Below are 21016 nucleotides of genomic sequence, written 5' to 3'. Positions count from 1 at the left end.
TCTATGAAAGCAGATTCACCCATCAATCTCCCATTTTAAAGAGAATCATACCAAGATCTATGTACTAAGCAGTTATGTAACATACAATTAATTTGACAGGAGCAGCTAGTAATGTATGTAGAAGTCATCATGAAAAGAATGATGACTTCCACTGAGCCTTCTGCTAGGCTGATTTTATAAGCTATAAAACTGCAATGGTTATGGAGAAGTAGGAATTACAGGTCCAGAAACTAGCTGAGATTTTCTTGGGCAAACTTTATAACCCTTAACAACCATTTGTCCTTCTCACATCTCTGCTTGACTAATGTCCTTGTGACTAACAGGTAAAAGGTTTTGTTAACATGCCATAAGCTCCTACCAATCACCATACTAAGTAAGAATGTTGTCAGCATCTAGGGACTACAACAGTGAGTTCATCGCTTTGACTTAATGTTCCTACTAATGTTTGAATCAACTCATTGAGGTAACTCAATCCATGATTTTCTGTATTCTGATACTATAAAAAGTTCATGAAGCTGTAACTGGGCAAGAATGAGGAGTAACCTAACCCTGTGTTCCCACAAGGTCACTCATATTTGGATATAGGGTAAACTATCTCTTAATTTTTAGGAACTATGAATTTTGTTTTGTGTTGGTTACTGGAACATCTTATGGTGGTGTAGCATGAATGTTAATGGTGTGTTCATAACAAAGTGCTTTCTGCTGCATGTATCCTAGAAACAGATTTTCATAGTTCTGGTCATACAAAAATTTAATAATTTTATTTGTAAAAGGTAACCAAGAGTAGGATGAGCTTACAAGTAAACACTTAACACTTTTCATGCCTCAATGTTCAAAGTAAAACTGCAATATACATATTCTGATGGTATTTATGTCTCCAAACATGTAAGGAATAACACGTAGTCTCTAAACCATGCTACAAGATCTAATAATGGCTAACTATTTCAAATCTTCCAGTGGAACAATTGAGAACAGTTTTAAATTTAAAATGTTTAATTATAAGAGTAATTGTGACTTAAACAAAGAATTTGGTAGTGCTCTGTTTCTATTTTGTGGAATAGGTTGGATAGTATTGGTAAGAGGTCATCTATGAAGGTCTGATAGAATTCCGCAGTACACCCATCTGGTCTTGGGATCTTTTTGGTTGGGCGACTTTTAATAACTGCTTCTATTTTTTCAGGAGTTATGTGGTTGTTTAGATGGCTTATTTGTTTCTGATTTAACTTTGGTACCTGTTATCTGTCTAGAAAATTGTCCATTTCCTCCAGATTTTCCAGTTTTGTTGAATATAGGCTTTTGTAGTAGGATTTGATGCTTTTTCTACTTTCCTCAGATTTTGTTGTTATTTCTCCCTTTTCATTTCTAATTTTGTTAATTTGAATGTACTCTCTGTGACCTCTGGTTAGTCTAGCTAAGGGTTTATCTATCTTGATGATTTTCTAAAAGAACCAGCTACTGGATTTGTTGATTCTTTGTATAGACTTTTCATTTCTACTTGGTTGATTTCAGCCCTGAGTTTGATTATTTCCTGCTTTCTATTCCTCTTTTGTGTATTTGTTTCTTTCTGTTCTAGAACTTTGAGGTGTGCTGTCAAGTTGCTGACTTATGCTCTCTCCTGTTTCTTTTTGCAGGCACTCTGAGCTATGAATTTTCCTCTTGTCTCTCAATCGGGTTATCTCTGGTATTAGCTTGTCTTGCTGTTTCTGACAGTGGTTTGACCCTCCTATAGATAGGCCTCTGTGTCAACATTCCTGTAGAACTGTTTTCCTGTTTTCTTTCAGCCATTTCTGAGAACAGATGCTCTGCTCTCAGGTGTGTTGGTGGTCCTGGTGACACCCCCACCCCATCAGCTGGTTTATTCTGCCTGGTTGGTGATCCAGTTTCCAAGAGATCTCAGGTTTCTAGGTTAATTGAGACTGCTCATCCCCCTGCAGGGTTGCCCTACTCTTTAGCGTCTTCCAGCTTTTCCATAATTCAACCAGAGGGCTCAGGAACTTCTGTTCCATTGGGTGCACATATCTGCTTCTGACTCTTTAAGCTATTTGTGGGTCTTTTGGAGAGCAGTAATAGTAGGTCACTTTCTGTAAGTGCCCCATAGTCTCAGTAATGGTGTCAGATCTTGGGACCTCCTCTTGAGCTGGATCCCACTTTGGGCCTGTCGTTGAACCTTCTTTTCTTCAGGCAATTCTGGATTTTCATTCCTACATTTCTTTCAGACAGGAAGAATTATGGGTCAGAGCTTTGGCTGTGGGATAGCAACCCCATACCTCACTTGATGCCCTGTCTTTCTGCTGGAGGTAGATTCAATAAGTTCCCTCTCCCACTGTAGGGATTTTTATCTAAGAATACCCCCCCACTTTGAGTCCTATGAGTCTCTCACTTTCCAGGTCTCTGGTACATTCTAGACTGTCTTTCCAACCTCCTTCTTCCCAAGGTCATCTGATTCCATTCTTTGTTCTGGCCCTCAGCACTTCAGTCCTTTTCTACCACTTAATACAAATCATGTTCCCCTCTTCCCCCATCCATGTCCCCTTTCTCTTCCCTGTCCCTCCCTCCCTCCCTGCTTGGGGTTGTGTTCTTCTCCCTCCCAAATGAAACTGAGGTGTCCTCATTTGGGCACTTCAGCTTGTTGAACTTTTTGAATTCTGTGGACTGTATCTTGGGTACATTGTACTTTTTTGGCTAATATCCAATTATTAGTGAAAACATACCATGCATGTGCTTATGGGTCTAAGTTTCCTCATTCTGGGTGACAGTTTCTAAGTCCCTCCATTTGCCTGAAAAGCTCAGAATGTTTTTGTTCTTAATAACTGAGTAGTATTCCATTGTGTAAGTAAACAAATATCTATGTATCCATTCTTCTGTCATGGGACATCTGGGTTGTTTCCAGCCTCTGCTTATCACAAATAAGGCCACTAAGAACATAGTGAAACATGTACCCCTGTGGTATGGTGGGTCATCTTTGGGGTGAATTCCAAAGAGTCATTTTTCTGGATCTTTAGATTGAACTATTTCCAATTTTCTGAGGAACCTTCAAATGGATCTCCAGAGTGGTTATACCAGTTTTCTATCCCACCAACAATGGAGGAGTGTTCCTTTCTCCACATACTTTCCACCATGTGTTGTCACCTGAGGTTCTAATCTTAGCCATTCTGACTGATGCAAGGTAGAATCTCAGGGTCATTTTAATTTGCAATTTTCTAGTCACTAAAAACTTTGAACATTTCTTTAAGTGTTCCTCAGCCATTCGAGATTCCTCTATCATAGTTCTATTCTGCATTTCTTTATTGGATTGTTTGGTTTTTTGGTTCTAAGCTTCTTTATGTGTTTTAGACATTAGTCCTTTATGAGATGTGGGTTAGTGAAGTGTTTTCCCAAACATTTTATCCTAAAACAAAAGAACATAACTTCCTCTCTGCACTTCACAGTTCCTTCTCCAAAATTGACCATATAATCGGTCACAAAACAGGCCTCAACAAATACATGACAATTGGCATAATCGCATGCACCCTATTAGATCACCATGGATTAAGCCTGGTTTTCAAAAACAACAAAAACCACAGAAAGCCTACATACACATGAAAGTTGAATAATGCTGTACTCAGTGATAACTTGGTCAAGAAAGAAAGAAAGAAAGAAAGAAAGAAAGAAAGAAAGAAAGAAAGAAAGAAAGAAAGAAAGAAAGGAAGGAAGAAAGAAAGAAAGGAATTAAAGACTTCTAAGAATTTAATGAAAATGAAGGCATAACATACCCAAACTTATGAGACACAATGAAAGCTGTGCTGAGAGGAAAATTCATAGCTCTGTGCATCTCCAAAAAGAAACAGGAAAGAGCATACATTAGCAGTTTGACAGCACACCTAAAAGCTCTAAAACAAAAAGAAGCAAATACACCCAAGAGGAGTAGAAGGCAGGAAATAATCAAACTAAGGGCTGAAATCAACCAAGTAGAAACAAAAAGGACTATACAAAGAATCAACAAAATCAGGAGCTAGTTCTTTTAGAAAATCAACAGGATAGACAAACCCTTAGCAAGTCTAACTAGAGGGCACTGAGACAGTATCCAAACCAACAAGATAAGAAATGAAAAGGAAGATAAACAACAGATTTGAGTAAATTCAAAAAATTATCAAATCTTACTACTAAAACCTATATTCAACAAAACTGGAAAATCTGGAGGAAATGGACAATTTTCTAGACAGATACCAGGTACTCAAGTTAAATCAGGAACAGAAAAACCATCTAAACAACCACATAACTCCTAAAGAAATAAAAGCAGTTATTAAGTCTCCAGGACCAGATGGGTTTAGTGCAGAATTCTATCAGACCTTCATAGAAGACCTTGTACCAATAATGTCTGAACCATTCCACAAAAGAGAAACAGACAGAGCACTACCCAATTCCTTCTATTAAGCCACTATTATGATTATACATAAACCACACAAAAACCCCACAAAGGAAGAGAACTTCAGACCAATATCCCTCAAGAATATCAGTAAAAAATATTCAATAAAATTCTTGCAAACCAAATTCAAGAATACATCAAAATGATCATCAAAAGTGATCAAGTAGTATTCACCATTTTTATCCACTATATAAACAAACTCAAAGAAAAAAGAAAGACATGATCATTTCATTAGATGCAGAGAAAACATTTGACAAAATTCAACATCCCTTCATATTAAAAGTCCTGGAGAGATCAAGAATTTAAGGCCCATACCTAAGCATAGTAAAAGTCATATACAGCAAACCAGTAGCTAACATTAAATTAAATGGAGAAAAACATTAAGCATTCCCACTAAAATCAGGGCTTAGAAAACAACTGCCTACTCTCTCTCCCTAAAATTTAATAGAGTACTCAAAATTCTAGGCAGAGGAATCTGACAATGAAAGGAGGTCAAAGGAATAAAAGTTGGAAAGGAAGAAATCAAAATATCACTATTCACAGATGATATGATAGTATACTTAAGTGACCTCAAAAGTTCCACCAGAGAACTAGTAACCTGATAAACAACTTCAGCAAAGTGGCTGGGTATAAAATTAACTCAAACAAATCAGTAGTCTTCCTCTATTCAAAGGGTAAACAGGTTGAGAAAGAAATTGGAGAAATAACACTCTTCACCACAGTTCCAAATAATGTAAAACACCTTGGTGTGACTCTAACCAAGCAAGACAAATATCTGCATGACAAGAACTTCAAGTCTCTGAAGAAAGGAATTGAAGATCTCAGAAGACGGAAAGACTTACCATGCTCGTGGATTGGCAGGATTAAAATAGTAAAAATGACCATTTTGCCAAAAGCAATCTACAGGTTTAATGCAATCTCCATCAAAATTCCAACTCAATTCTTCATAGAGATAGAAAGAGAAATTTCCAAATTCATTTGAAATAACAAAAAAACCGAGGATAGTGAAAACAAAAGAACTGCTGGGAGAATCACCACCCCTGACCTCTAGCTGTATTACAGAGCAATAGTGACAAAAACTGCATGGTATTGGTACAGAGACAGGCAAGAAGATCAGTGGAATAGAACTGAAGACCCAGAAATGAACCCACACACTTATGGTCACTTGATCTTTGACAAAGGAGCCAAAACAATCCAACGGAAAAAAGATAGCATTTTCAACAAATGGTGCTGTTTCAACTGGAGGGCAGCATGTAGAAGAATGCATATCCACTCATTCTTATCACCAGTAAAAAGCTTATGTACAAGTGGATCAAGGACCTCCACATCAAAGCAGATACACTCAAACTAATAGGAGAAAAAGTCGAGAAGAGTCTTTTTTTTTTTTTCATCTTTACTAACTTGAGTATTTCTTATTTACACTTCGATTGTTATTCCCCTTCCCGGTTTCCAGACCAACATCCCCCAACCCCTCCCCCTCCCCCTTTGTATGGGTGTTCCCCTCCCCATCCTTCACCCATAACTGCCATCCCCCCAACAATCACATTCACTGGGGGTTCAGTCTTGGCAGGACCAAGGGCTTCCCCTTCCACTGGTGCTCTTACTACGCTATTCACTGCTACGTATGCAGTTGGAGTCCAGGGTCAGTCTATGTATAGTCTTTAGGTAGTTGCTTAGTCCCTGGAAGCTCTGGTTGGTTGGCATTGTTGTTCATATGGGGTCTCAAGCCCCTTCAAGCTCTTTCAGTCAATTTAAGATTCCTTCAACGGGAAGAGTCTTGATCACATGGGAACTGGGGAAAAGTTCCTGAACAAAACAACAATGGCTTATGCTTATGCTCTGATATCAAGAATCATCAAATGGAACCTCATAAAACTGCAAAGCTTCAGTAAGGCAAAGGACACTGTCATTAGGACAAAATGGCAACCAACAGATTGGGAAAAGATCTTTACCAATCCTACATCTGATAGAGGGCTAATATCCAAAATATACAAAGAACTCAAGATGTTAGACTCCAGAGAGTCAAATAACCCTATTAAAAAATAGAGTACAGAGCTACGCAGCCAGCTGTGATAAGCTGGAGAAAGATTTAAATTTTGCTTGGGAGTAAGGAATCTTAAAGGCGGAGTTTCAGCCCGTATGGCACTTAGTGCGTAGCTGCCTAAAAGATCAGAAATGCTGTCAACAGGCTATAAAAAAGGGACAGGCTGTGTTAGAAATGCTACAGGAAGAATGATCTAAAAAGGCTGAGAGTGGGGTGGGAGAGGACTATAAGGAAAACAAGAACAAAAAAGGAATTTCTGACATTTGCTCACAGTAGGAGAGCGCTCATTTAGAGAAGTTCTTTAAGGGAGCCTGCCTTATCAGGCAGTGGCCAAGGTCAGGATTAATGTTTTCTTTTCCATGGGCCTTTAAACCCAGTGAGACAGTTTGGTAAAGGGCTGCTACTGAGGTCCTGATAGCCCCAGGTGAACTGGTTACAATTCTTTTGTCAGCCACCTGGCATCTAACACCCAGGTTCTAACCATCTCTCCATCCTTTTGTTATTAGTTGTTACTAGAAGCCTAGTGTCATTTGGAGGCTGGTTCTCTTGAGAGGCAAAGCCACCAAGCTGACACTGAAGAGAGGTACTCCTTAAGGGAAAATCTAAGTCCAGAGAGACAGCCGGTAACAGATAGGCTGCCCCTCTGCTCGTCTTTCTGTTTCATAGACAAAGTTGTGCTTATATTTACAATGGCCTTTTTGTCCAAGAAGGCCTCCTGGTTTAGCTGTGTGACTAAATGCTGTTTGCCCTCTTCACAAAATTCTCCTGTTTTCTCACCATCCCGTTTGAGATGCTTGTTAGTAACTGTTACAGGTCTTCTTTACCACCGAGGAAAGACGGGATCCTACTAGAGGCCAGAAAAAATGTTCCAGACACGGATGGAAGGCCTTTACTTCTGCCTGTTGACTTCAATACGCCTAAAGGTAGGGAGTGCCAGGTCTGCCGCCAGGCTCCAAGGGTGGGTCTCTGAGGGGCTGGAAAGTGCCCCACCAATCTGGCTAAGATAAGGAAAGGATATGAAGAGAAAGTTACAGAAACTTGAAGGGTTGAGCTAAGTCACTGAGAGAGTTATTGTAAGTTGCAGAGAAAATAAGTTTGATGTGTGGTTCAGGGTCTGTGTAGAAAAGTGGACAGCACCTAATAGCTGTAGAAGAAGATGCAGAGAGACTGGGGAAGAAAAGAGACAAAAAGAAGAAGTTAGAGAGCTAAAGAGAGATAAAAGAAGAGAGAGGAACATATACTGGCCACAGTAATTAGGGAACCTAGGAAGATAGTACCTGGCAACAGAAGAGAATTCCTGGCTAAAGATCAGTGTGCCTAATGCAAAGAAAAAGGACACTGGGTCAGGGACTGCCCAAGAAAGAACAAGAGGGGCCACTGGAGAGCTTCTTGGTTCTAGAGTGCTGGCTATGTACAGAGATAGAAGGGAAGTGTGGATACAGGGACCCAATGCTCTGTGCTCCTATGCCCCCCCAGTGGGCCAATATCCAAAGACCTTGAGTGCAAGGGGCTACTGGCAACGAACAATACTTAAGGACTGCCCGAAGAACAGTGGACCTTGGCGTGGGCCGGGTAACCCACTAGTTCATAGTCATCCCTGACTGCCCCTACCCCTTGCTCATGAGAAAATTGCTCTCCAAAATGACTTGCATGGGCTGAAATGGCTGGGTGAGGCCATGTGTATGCATATCTACAGACTGTGTATGTGGAGCTAAAGACCTGTCTCAGTGCACCAGTACCTGATGCTGGGAGATGAATGGCTTAGCGCTGTTCTGCTTGGAACATATCACTCCTGCCAGCTGGGCACTAACAATTATCACCCAATCCAGGACTTAAACTGTGATAGAGTGGCTGATGTTTTGCCGTTGAATAGAGTGTCCCAAAAGATGGGACCACTGGTCAGCTGCCATGGACTAGATTCTCCACCGGTTGGGGACAATCTGGTCACCTTGCTGCCCAATCCGGACCTGGAGCCACCACAGCACGAGTGTCAAGCACTGACAGAAGCCCATGGGTGGAAGAAAGACCTCTGCGACTGGCTGATTGACCCCTGCTGAAAGCTGAGGACCTTGTCCACAGACGGGAACAGTTCTCTTCATGAATGAAGGTCAGGGACAAGTGGGTGCTGCCATGGTGGGCAACACGATGTCATCTGGGATGGCTGAACTTCTACCCTCCCAGCACTTCAGATGTCTTTACCATCTCTTGGATGCCCTGGTGAAGCCAACAACTGCAATAGATGGCCTCGATAGTCATCAAGAAGATACTGGAAGAAATTTTCCCCAGTCTGGAGTGCCCAAGGTAATCTGGTCAGACAATGGCCCTACTTTCATTGCCAAGGTAAGCCAGGGTGTGGCCAAGTATTTAGAGGTCGATTGGAAATTACATTGTATCTACGGACCTCAAGGTTCAGGACAGGTAGAGTAAATAAATAAAACTCTAAAAGAGACCCTGACCAAATTAAATTAACCATGGAGACTGGCGCAGACTGGGTGACACTCCTTCCCTCTTGCTCTCTTTAGAGCAAGAAATACCTCTTCCAGATTCAGCCTTACCCCCTTTGAGATCTTATATGGGGCCTCAGCCCCACTGACTGTATTAGATGATGTTACTGAACCAACATGTCATAGTGCCATAGTAATAATGATTTGTGTGCCAGGCTAAAAGACCTACAGGTGATACAGAAAGAAATCTGCTCACAGCTGATAGCAGCCTATGCTCCAGCGACCCCTGAGACATCTCATCAGTCATCAGTTCCAGGAGACTGCAGCTACACTGAGCCCAGACACTTGAGCCTCGCTGGAAAGGACCATACCTGGTGCTGCTGACCACCCTGACAGCTGTCAATTCTCAGTCCTCACCAGCCGTGTACTAGCTGTTGGGGCTGAGAGCTGGGACCTAGAGGGAAATTCAGTCATGTTTGTCCTGGGTTCTATCAAGATAGGTGTGGGGATAGGCTTGATTTCCATTACAAATGATGTAACATTACATATGTTAGTACTCTTAACACTTCTTGGGACTGTGCCTCAGGAATCACAGTCTGTATAAGCTTAGAAGTTCTAAAAGCTAGTCATGACCTTGGTCGATAGGCTTGGATAGTATCCAGGTTAGAATCCTCATGTTAAGACAACAATACCAAGCCGTTATGCTAGATGAAGCTGAGTTCTCCATGTAGTCCTAAGATTAGAACTACTAACAAAAAAGAAGAAGGGAATGTAGAACTAGAGTTTTAAAAAGGTTACTCATTGTCAGAGTCCAGATGTGCAGGGCCGGACGTGCCTGAGGGAGAGCCAGAGATAGGACTTGCCAAACCAGCTATCAGCCCCAAGGACATTGACCATCTGTAGCCACCCCCTCCCCTTCCTTCACCCCCCTGAGTGAGATGAGCCACCCTACCTGCCTGCCGAGCTGCTAGAGAGCACGTACTCCTTGCTGATGTAATTTTGCGCCTAAAGTAACTGTGCACCATTTGAATTGACCAATCATGTGTAACCGTGCAAATGCCCCTAACCTCCCCTATATAAACCCCCGAGTTTGGAAGCTCGGGGTCGATTCCTCTGTCTCCTGTGTGAGATACGTGTTGACCCGGGATCCCGTGGACCTGGGATCCCGTTAATAAAGGTACCTCGTGCTTTTACATAAAAAAAAAAAAAGAGAGAGAGAGAGAGTACAGAGCTAAACAAATAATTCTCAGCTGAGGAATATCCAATGTCTGAGAAGCACCTAAAGAAATGCTCAACATGCTTAGTCATCAGGGAAATGCAAATCAAAACAACCCTGAGATTCCACCTCACACCAGTCAGTTATTTATAATAGCCAGAAACTGGAAAGAACCCAGATGGCCTTCAACAGAGGAATGGATACAGAAAATGTGATACATATACACAATGGAATACTACTCAACTATCAACAACAATGACTTCATAAAATTCATAGGCAAATGGAATGAACTAGAAAATATCCTGTGTGAGGTAAACCAATCACAGAAAAACACACATGTTATGCACTCACAGATTAGTGGATATTATCCCAAAAGCTCAAATTAGCCAAGGTACAATCCACAGACCACGTGAAGCTCAAGAGGAAGGATGACCAAAATGTTCATGCTTCACTCCTTCTTAAAAGGGGAAACAGAAATATTCATAGGAGGGGATATGGTGGCAAAGTTTAGAGCAGAAAATGAAGGAATGGCCATTCAGAGCCTACCCAACATGAGGCTCATATATATATTGTCACCAATCTTAGATAAGATTCATGAAGCTGAGAAGTACCTGCTGACAGGAACCAGATATAGATGTCTCCTGAGAGACACAGCCAGAGCATGTCAAACACAGAGGCAAATGTTAGCAGCAAACCATTGAACTGGGAACAGGACCCCTGTTGGACAAATTAGAAAAAGTATTGAAAGAGCTCAAGGGGCTTGCAACTCCATAAGAAGAATAATGCCAACAAACCAGAGCTCCCATGGACTAAACCACTACCCAAAGACTATACATGGACTGACCCATTGCTTTAACTGCCTATGTAGCACAGGAAGGAAGGCCTTGTTGAACACCAAAGAAAGGAGAAGCCCTTTCATCCTGCCAAGGTTGATATGGGGAGAGAGCTTTAAGGAGGCTTGATTGGGAGGGGAACACCCTTATAGAAGAAGGGTAGTCAGAGGGATAGGGGACTTATGGACAGGAACCCAGGAAAGGTGATAACATTTGAAATGTCAATAAAATATTTATCCAAGAAAATTAAAAAAAAAAAACTAGGATACTGCTAAGTACACAGGGCCAAGAAAAAACAGGCCCATTGCTTTCCCAGCAGCTATCGAGATTTTCTTCTTATACTCCAGAGCATGTGGTACATCTACACAATGAAATACTACTCAGCTATCAAAATGACTTTATGAAATTCATATGCAAATGGATGGAACTGGAAAATATCATTCTGAATGAAGTAACTCAATCACAGAAAAACACACATAGTCGGCACTCATTGATAAGTGGCTATAAGCCCAAATGCTTGAATTGCCCTAGATGCACAGAGCACATGAAACTCGAGAAGGATGACCAAAATGAGAATGCTTCACTCCTTCTTTAATAGGGGAACCTTGAATACCCTTGGGAGAGGAGATAGAGGCAAAATTTGAAACAGAGGCAGAAGGAATACCCATTCAGAGCCTGCCCCATGTGTGGCCAACACATATACAGCCACCACACTAGATAAGATGGATGAAGCAAAGAAGTGTAGACTGACAGGAACAGGATGTAGATCTCTCCTGAGAGACACAGTCAGAATATGGCAAATACACAGGCGAATGCCAGCAGCAAACCACTGAAACGATAATGGGACACCGTTGAAGGAATCAGAGAAAGGCCTGAAAAAGCTTGAAGAGGCTTGAGACCCCATACAAACAACAATGACAACAAATTGGAGCTTCCAGGGACTAAGCCACTACCCAAATTCTATACATGGACTGACCCTAGGCTCCAACTGCATAGGTAGCAATGAATAGCCTAGTAAGGGCACCAGTGTAAAGGGAAGCCCTTGGTCCTGCCAAGCCTGGACCCCAACTGAATGGGATTCTTGGGGGTGGACTGTAATGGGGGAGGGTGAGGAGGAGAACACCCATATAGAGGGGAAGAGGGAGGGTTTAGGGGGATATTGGCCTAGAAACCGGGAAAGGGAATAACAATTGAAATTAATTAATTTAATTAAGATGAAAATTAATTAAATTTAATCAATTTAATTAAGATGAAAAATAAACAAATAAAGGGGAATAAAATAATCATAGGAGGCAGATAGAGGGATGGAATTGGATGAGAGAGGTGTATATGGAAAGAAGAATGGGAGGCTCAGAATAAGGTATGGGAATAGACAGGAGAGATAGCCAGAAGGCCAGAAAAATGAATGGAAATCTGCAGCTGGTGGAACTAAAGGGGTGGGGACATTTCTAGGACATGCCTGAAATCTGTGATTGTGGAGGATCCCAGGAGTCAATGAGGATGACTTTAACGGAGTCTCATAGCAATGGAGATATGAAACCTGTTTTGTTTTGTTTTTTATAACTGAACAGTTCTCCAATGGAGGGAAAAAGATATCAACCCACCCACAAAAGTTTAACCCAAAATTTGTCCTGTTTGTAAGAAATACAAAGACAGAGATGGACCAGAGACTGAGAATAGTCAACCAATAAACAACCCAAGGTGAGACCCATCCCATAGATAAGCACCAGTCCCTAACACTACTAATAATACTGTTATATGCTTGCATTAAAGAATCTACCATAACAGACCTCTGAGAGACTCTATCCAGGTTCACACAAATGAAGATGCAGAGACACATAGCCAGTCATTGGACCTAAATAGGGGACTCTTATAGAAGAGATGGGAGAACAAGTAAGGAATCCATGTAGGATAAAAATTCCATTGGAAAACCAACAGAGTCAACATGCTAGACCTTGGGGGCTCTCAGAAAATGAATCACCAACCAAAGAGCATACACAGGCTAGACTTAGGCCTCCCCTCCCATAAGGAGCAGATGTGCAGCTTGATTTTCCTGAAGGACCCCAACAACGGGAGCAGGGGCTGTTCCTAAATCTGTTGGCTATCTGTGGAATCCATTCCTTTCACTGGACTGCCTTACCTGGCTTCAGTGTAACAGGATGTGCCTAGCCTTGCAAACACTTGAGGACTTGATGACTTGATAACGTGACTACCAGTTGCTCAGATGCTATGAGTTATTCAGTAGCTATTTAAAATTAGGTTTAATATTCACCCCACCAGAAGAAACATATACCTATTACTGAGATGTAGCCAAAAACCAAGGTTTAAGAGGTCACACAACCCAGGAGCGAACTTACTATTATTATTTTGCTAAATAAAATCAGTGTCAAACTACCCTCAAATTTATATCTCTGCATACATAGAATAATACATCTCTCAGACCTCACTAGAGAAGTGTAGGTAGTAGATGTTGACAAAAACAAAGACTCAACGAAGGTCAAGTACACTGAATAAACGTCAGTAGTGGGCTCAGCCACACACAAAAAGGCATCTATAGCATGTTTAGTGTCACTGGCTCAGGGTTCATTACAGAAGAGGAGCAGAAAGATTGCAAGATCCATAGGTTGTTTATTGCTTATTCATGCTGTGTCTCTTGAGAATTGTCTGTTTAGTTCATTACCGAATATGCATCGGACTGTTAGGTTCCTTGTTGATTACTTTGATTATACTTCTAGTTATGTGTATATTTAGGTAATAATTTCATGTTGAACGTATAGATACCATGGTGTTCAGATAACTCAAGTACTTATTATTTTGAAACTCTCATATTTTCATCTTACAAAGTCTCAGAGAATCTCCTATTGCTATGTAACATAGAATCACATATTGTAGTCAAGCTTCCACTAGCAACCTATCCTCAATAATGCAACTTGAAAGTAAAACCTAGAATGAGAAAATGTTATTCAATGCAGCCACACTCAAAAGTGGGGGTTGGGAGGGATCACACTTGTGCAGTCCTGACCTGAGATTGAAGATTAAACACAGGGAAAAATATGTGCACATAGAAACAGGACTGTTGAAGGTGTAGTCCTATCTATCATTGGCATAAGTGGGTGTACTTGTATCTATCATCATGCAAAACATTGAGTGACATCCCCTGCAAAGAAGCTCCTGCTTCTCCTTCTACCAGCATGAACAGTTATGAAAAGTCCTATTTCCTAGGGATCCATTTTTTCCTTAGCTGAAAGTTAGAGAAAACATCTGTCTCTTAAAAATAGTTTCATTTGACCATGCTGACTACATCATGTTACATCCAGATAAGGAACATATCAGGCAGCAGCTTTGTCACCTCAAGCAGTGAGGTTTTTGTTTAAAGCTGTATCACTGAGGGAGAATATTCTAGACTTTGCATACAGTAATAAACACCCACGTCCTCTGCCTCCACTCTACTGATTTTCACTGTGTAAATATGTTCCTGACCCACTGCCAGTGAACCTATCTTGAACTCTTGAGGAAAGTTTGGAAATCAGATATATCAGAAGCTGAGGAGACTGGCCTGACCACTGCAAATAGCAATAAAATAATAAGTGTTGCATTACTATGCAGGAGACTCTTACTAAACCTGCAGGAGATGGAAACAGACTCTCCAGGAGTGACTGGATTGGAGAGTGCAACCGAGGGCATCACAATATCCCCAGTGGCTTCTGAAATAAAAGAAATGAAAGGTTATGCACAAACATAATGATACTATGTTACTTTATCAACTTCCTAGATATTGAGTTCATGGTTTTTATTCATGTTCAAAACATGTTCAATATAAAATACTTACATTAAGAGAGCACAGAGACTCTCTAGAGATCACCTAAGCCTTCTGCTTTGGAATTTGTTAGAGCTGTCACAAAAGCACAGCTTTCTATTCCCTCTCCCTCTAATCCTCACAAGCCCATTCATGGAGAAAAGACTGGAAATCTCACACATGGGCAGAACATGCATCTGCATTATCAGGTCCCCAGCAATCCTCATCCCTCCACACTCTCCTTAAGTCTTTGTTTTTCTCCTCACCAGGGATCCAGAGCACAATAATATGATTTCCTTTCAATGAAACCAAAAGAGAGATAAACAAACATAATTTCACCTCTATCAATGAAAATAACAGGCAGCAATAATCACTATTCCTTAATATGTTTCAACATCAACGAACTCAATTCCCCAATAAAAAGACACAGACTAACAGAGTGGATACATAAATAGGGCACTGCATTTTGCTACATGAAGATAACTCACCTCAAAAACAAAGAAATATACTACCTCAGAGTAAATGGCTGCAAAACAATTTTCTGAGCAATGGCCCAAAGAAAATGCTGGAGTTGCCATTCTAATATCAAATAAAATTGAGATTCAATGAAGAGTCATTATAAAAGATAAGGAAGGACACCACATATACATCAAAGGAAAAATCCACCAAGATGAACTCTCAATCCTAAATATCTATGCTCCAAATGCAAGGGCACCTATTTTCATAAAAGTAACCTTTTATAAAGCTGAAAGCATACATTGCACCTCACATGATAATAGTAGGAGATTTCAACATCCACTCTCATCACTGTACAGATCATGGAAAGAGAAAATAAACAGAATTGTAGAAAAACTAACAGAAGACATGAACCAAATGGATTTAACAAATATTTATAGAACATCCCATCCTAAAACAAAAGGATATACCTTCTTCTCAGCATCTCATGGAACCTTCTCCAAAATTGACAATAAAATTGGTCACAAAACAGGCCTCAACAGATACAGGAAGATAGAAATAAGGCCATGCGTCCTATCAGACCCCCACGGGCTAAAGCTGGTCTTCAATAAAAATAAGGAAAGAATGTCCCCATATACGTGGAAGTTGAACAATGTTCTACTCAGTGATAATCTGGTCAAGGAAAAAATAAAGAAAGAAATAAAAGACTTCTTAGAATTTAATGAAAAGGAAGGTAAAACATACCCAAACTTATGGGAAACAATGAAAGCTGTGCTAAGAGGAAAACTCATAGCTCTGAGTGCCTACAGAAAGAAACAGGAGAGAGCATATATCAACAGCTTCATAGCAAACCTAAAAGCTCTAGAACAAAAAGAAGAAATACACCCAGGAGGAGTAGAAGGCAGGAAATAATCAAACTCAGAGCTGAAATCAACCAAGTAGAAACAAAAAGGACTATACAAAGAATCAACAGAACCAAAAGTTGGTTCTTTGAGAAAATCAACAAGATAGACAAACCCTTATTCAGATTAACCAGAGGACACTGAGAGTGTGTCCAAATTAACAAAACCAGAAAGGAGAAGGGAGACATAACAACAAAATCTGAAGAAATTAAAAAATCATCAAATCCTACTACAAAAGCCTATATTCAACAAAACTTGAAAATCTGGAGGAAATGGACAATTTTCTAGATGGATACCAGGTACCCAAGTTAAATCAGGAACAGAAAAACCATCTAAACAACCCCATAGCTCTCAAAAAATAGAAGTCATTAAAAGTCTCCCAACAAAAAAGAGCCTACGTCCAGTGCAGAATACTATCAGACCTTCATAGAAGACCTCATACCAAAACTGTGCAAACTGTTCCACAAAATGAAAACAGACGGAGCACTACAAAATTACTTCTATGAAGCCACAATTATTCTTATACCAAAACCACACAAAGACTCAAGAAAGAAAGAGAACTTCAGACCAATTTCCCTTATGGCTATTGACTCAAAAATACTCAATAAAATTCTTGCAAACCGAATCCAAGAACACATCAAAACAATCATCCATCATAATCAAGTAGGCTTCATCCCAGGCATGCAGGGATGGTTTAATATACAAAAATCTATCAATGTTGTCCTCTATATAAACAAATTCAAAGATAAGAACCACAAGATCATTTCATTAGATGCTGAGAAATCATTTGAAATATTCAACACCCCTTCATGATAAAAGACCTAGAAAGATAAGGAATTCAAGGCCATATCAAAACATAGTAAAAGCCATATACAGCAAACCAGTAGCTAACATCAAACTAAATGGAGAGAAATTTGAAGCAATCCCACTAAAATAAGGGACTAGACAAGGCTGCCCACTCTCTCCCTACTTTTTCAATATAGAACTCGAATTCCTATCCAGAGCAATCAGACAGTGAAAGGAAGTCAAAGGGATACAAATTGGAAGGGAAGAAATCAAAATATCAGTATTTGCAGATGATATGAAAGTGTACATGAGCGACCCCAAAAGTTCCACCAGAGAACTACTTAACCAGATAAACAACTTCAACAAAGTGTCTGGGGATAAAGTTAATTCAAACAATTCAATAACCTTCCTCTACTCAAAGGATAAATAGCCTGAGAAAGAAATTAAGGAAATAACACCATTCAAAATAGTCCCAAATAAAATAAAATATATTGGTGTGACTTTAATTAAGCAAGTGAAAGATCTGTATGACAAGAACTTCAAGTCTCTGAAGAAAGAAATTGAGGAAGATCTCAGAAGATGGAATGATCTTCCATGCTCAAAGATTGGCAGGATTAATATACCAGAGATGGCAAAAAGCAATCTACAGATACAACAAACCCAATCAAAATTCCTACTCAATTCTTTATAGAGATAGAGAGAGAAATTGCAAATTCATTTGGAATTACAAAAAATCCAGAATAGTGAAAACTATATTCAACAATAAAAGAACTTCTGGGGGAATCATCATCCATGACTACAAACAGTATTACAGAGCAATAGTCATAAAAACTGTATCGTATTGGCACAGAGAGAGGCAAGTTGATCAGTGGAACAGAATTGATAACCCAGAAATGAACCCACAAACCTGTAGCCAATTGACCTTTGACAAAGAAGTTAAAACCACCCAATGGAAGAAAGATAGCATTTTTCAACAAATGGTGCTGGTTCAACTGGAGGTCAGCATGTAGAAGAATGCAAATCGATCAATTCTTATCTCCATGTACAAAGCCTAAGTCCAAGTGGATCAAGGACCTCCACATCAAACCAGATACACTTAAATTAATAGAAGAAAATGTGGAAAAGAGTCTCAAACACATGGGCACTGGAGAAAATTTCCTGAACAAAACACCAGTGGCTTATGCTCTAAGATCAAGAATCGACAAATGGGACTTCAAAGAACTGCAAAGCTTTTGTAAAGCAAAATACACTGACATTAGGTAAAAACAGCAACCAAAGATTTGGAAAAAATCTTTACCAATCCTACATCTGATAGAAAGCTAATATCCAAAACAAAGAACTCAAGAAGTTAGACTCCAGAGAGCCAAATCATCCTATTAGAAAATGGGGTACAGGGCTAAACAAAACATTCTCAGCTGAGGATTATCAAATGACCAAAAAACACCTAAAGAAATGTTCAACATCCTTAGTCATCAGGGAACTGCAAATCAAAACAACACTGAGATTCCACATCACATCTGTCAGAATCACTAAGTCAAAAACTCAGGTGACAGCAGATGCTGGCAAGGATGTGGAGGAACACTCCTCCATTGTTGGTGGGATTGCAAACTGGTACAATCACTCTGGAAATCAGGCTGGAGGTTCCTCAGAAAATTGGACATTGCACTACCTGAGGACCCAGCTATACCTCTCTTGGGCATATAGCCAAAAGATGCTCCAACATACAACAAAGACACATGCTCCATTATGTTCATAGCAGCCTTATTTATAATAGCCAGAATCTGGAAAGAACACAGATGCCCTTCAACAGAGGAATGGATTCAAAAAATGTGGTACATCTACCCAATGGAGTACAACTCAGCTATCAAAAACATTGACTTCATGAAATCCATAGGCAAATGGAATGAACTAGAAAATATCATCCTGAGTGAGGTAACCCAATCACAGAAAAACACACTTGGTAAAACTCACTGATAAGTGGATATTAGCCAAAAAGCTTGAATTACACAACATGGAATCCACAGATCACAGGAGGCTCAAGAAGAAGGATGATCAAAATGCAGATGCTCCCACTCCATCACAAAAGGGGAAAAATATTCATAGGAGAGGATATGGAAGCAAAGTTTAGAGCAGCATCTCAAGGAATGGACATTCAGAGCCTGATTCACATGTGGCCCATATGTGTGTGTGTGTGTGTGTGTGTGTGTGTGTGTGTGTATACAGTCACCAAAACTAGATAAGATTGATGAAGCTAAAAAAGTGCATGCTGAAAGGGACTGGATATAGATCTCTCCTGAGAGACACATCCAGAGCATGTCCATTACAGAGGTCAGTGCTAGCAACTAACCACCAAACTAAGAATAGGACCCCCTTAGGGGGAATTAGAGGAAGTATTGAAAGAGTTGAAGGATCTTGCAACCCCATAAAAATAGCAATGCCAACCAACCAGAGCCTACAGGGACTAAACCACTACCGAAAGACTATACATGGACTGAGTCAGGGCGCCAACTGCATATGCAGCAGAGAATAACCTTTTTGGGGCACCAGTGGAAGGGAAAGCTCTTGGTCTTGCCAAGGTTGGACCCCAGTGCTGGGGAATATGGGGGGGGGGGGATAAAGGAGATGTATAGGACGAATGCCCGTATGGGGGAGGGGAGGGAATGGAGGTTTATGTACAGGAAACCAGGAAGGGAAATAACCTTTGAAATGTAAGTAAAGAAATATACCTAATAAAAAAATTTTAAAGGAAAAGAGAAAATTAAAATACCTTATGGAAATAGTGACTGAGTTGCAATCACTATAGTTAAAAATCAAGAGCTATGCCTCCCTCTGATGAAGGAAATTGAGGCACACTCTATAGCACATTTTGAAGAAATCAGGAAAGGAATGATTGTAAAACATTTGTGTTCATTAGAAGAGCTTCCAGGGGATTGCAGACTGGTAAAACCATTCTGGAAATCAGTCTGGAGGTTCCTCAGAAAATTGGACATTGAACTGCCTGAGGATCCAGCTATACCTCTCTTGGGCATATACCCAAAAGATGCCTCAACATATAAAAGAGACACGTGCTCCACTATGTTCATCGCAGCCTTATTTATAATAGCCAGAAAATGGAAAGAACCCAGATGCCCTTCAACAGAGGAATGGATACAGAAAATGTGGTACATCTACACAATGGAATATTACTCAGCTATCAAAAACAACGAGTTTATGAAATTCGTAGGCAAATGGTTGGAACTGGAAAATATCATCCTGAGTGAGCTAACCCAATCACAGAAAGACATACATGGTATGCACTCATTGATAAGTGGCTATTAGCCCAAATGCTTGAATTACCCTAGATGCCTAGAACAAATGAAACTCAAGACGGATGATCAAAATGTGAATGCTTCACTCCTTCTTTAAATGAGGAAAAAGAATACTCTTGGCAGGGAAGGGAGAGGCAAAGATTAAAACAGAGACTGAAGGAACACCCATTCAGAGCCTGCCCCACATGTGGCCCATACATATACAGCCACCCAATTAGACAAGATGGATGAAGCAAAGAAGTGCAGACCGACAGGAGCCGGATATAGATCGCTCCTGAGAGACACAGCCAGAATACAGCAAATATAGAGGCGAATGCCAGCAGCAAACCACTGAACTGAGAATAGGTCCCCTATTGAAGGAATCAGAGAAAGAACTGGAAGAGCTTGAAGGGGCTCGAGACCCCAAAAGTACAACAATGCCAAGCAACCAGAGCTTCCAGGGACTAAGCCACTACCTAAAGACTATACATGGACTGACCCTGGACTCTGTCCCCATAGGTAGCAATGAATATCCTAGTAAGAGCACCAGTGGAAGGGGAAGCCCTGGGTCCTGCTAAGACTGAACCCCCAGTGAACTAGTCTATGGGGGGAGGGCGGCAATGGGGGGAGGGTTGGGAGGGGAACACCCATAAGGAAGGGGAGGGGGGAGGGGGATGTTTGCCCGGAAACCGGGAAAGGGAATAACACTCGAAATGTATATAAGAAATACTCAAGTTAATAAAAAAAAAAAAAAAAAAAAAAAAAGAAGAGCTTCCAGGGACTAAACCATCAAACAAAGGGTACACATGGAGAGACCCATGGCTCCAGCAGCATATGTAGCAAATAA

At 40.5% G+C, this 21016-nt stretch overlaps 1 long non-coding RNA gene across 1 annotated transcript; it reads right to left on the bottom strand.

Moving 5' to 3' along the window:
- Nucleotides 1-747: 747 nt before the first annotated feature.
- LOC147994890 (uncharacterized) lies at nt 748-15288 on the bottom strand. The gene is made up of 4 exons (XR_015686644.1): nt 15227-15288; nt 14565-14646; nt 10721-10826; nt 748-2209 (listed from the first exon to the last, which is right to left on the bottom strand). It is a non-coding gene; the product is annotated as an uncharacterized LOC147994890 (long non-coding RNA).
- Nucleotides 15289-21016: the final 5728 nt, after the last annotated feature.

Source organism: Rattus norvegicus, chromosome 4 (genome assembly GCF_021556685.1).
Source record: "Rattus norvegicus strain SHRSP/BbbUtx chromosome 4, alternate assembly SHRSP_T2T, whole genome shotgun sequence".
Classification (NCBI taxonomy): domain Eukaryota; kingdom Metazoa; phylum Chordata; class Mammalia; order Rodentia; family Muridae; genus Rattus; species Rattus norvegicus.
This window is presented reverse-complemented; position numbering and strand designations above follow the sequence as displayed.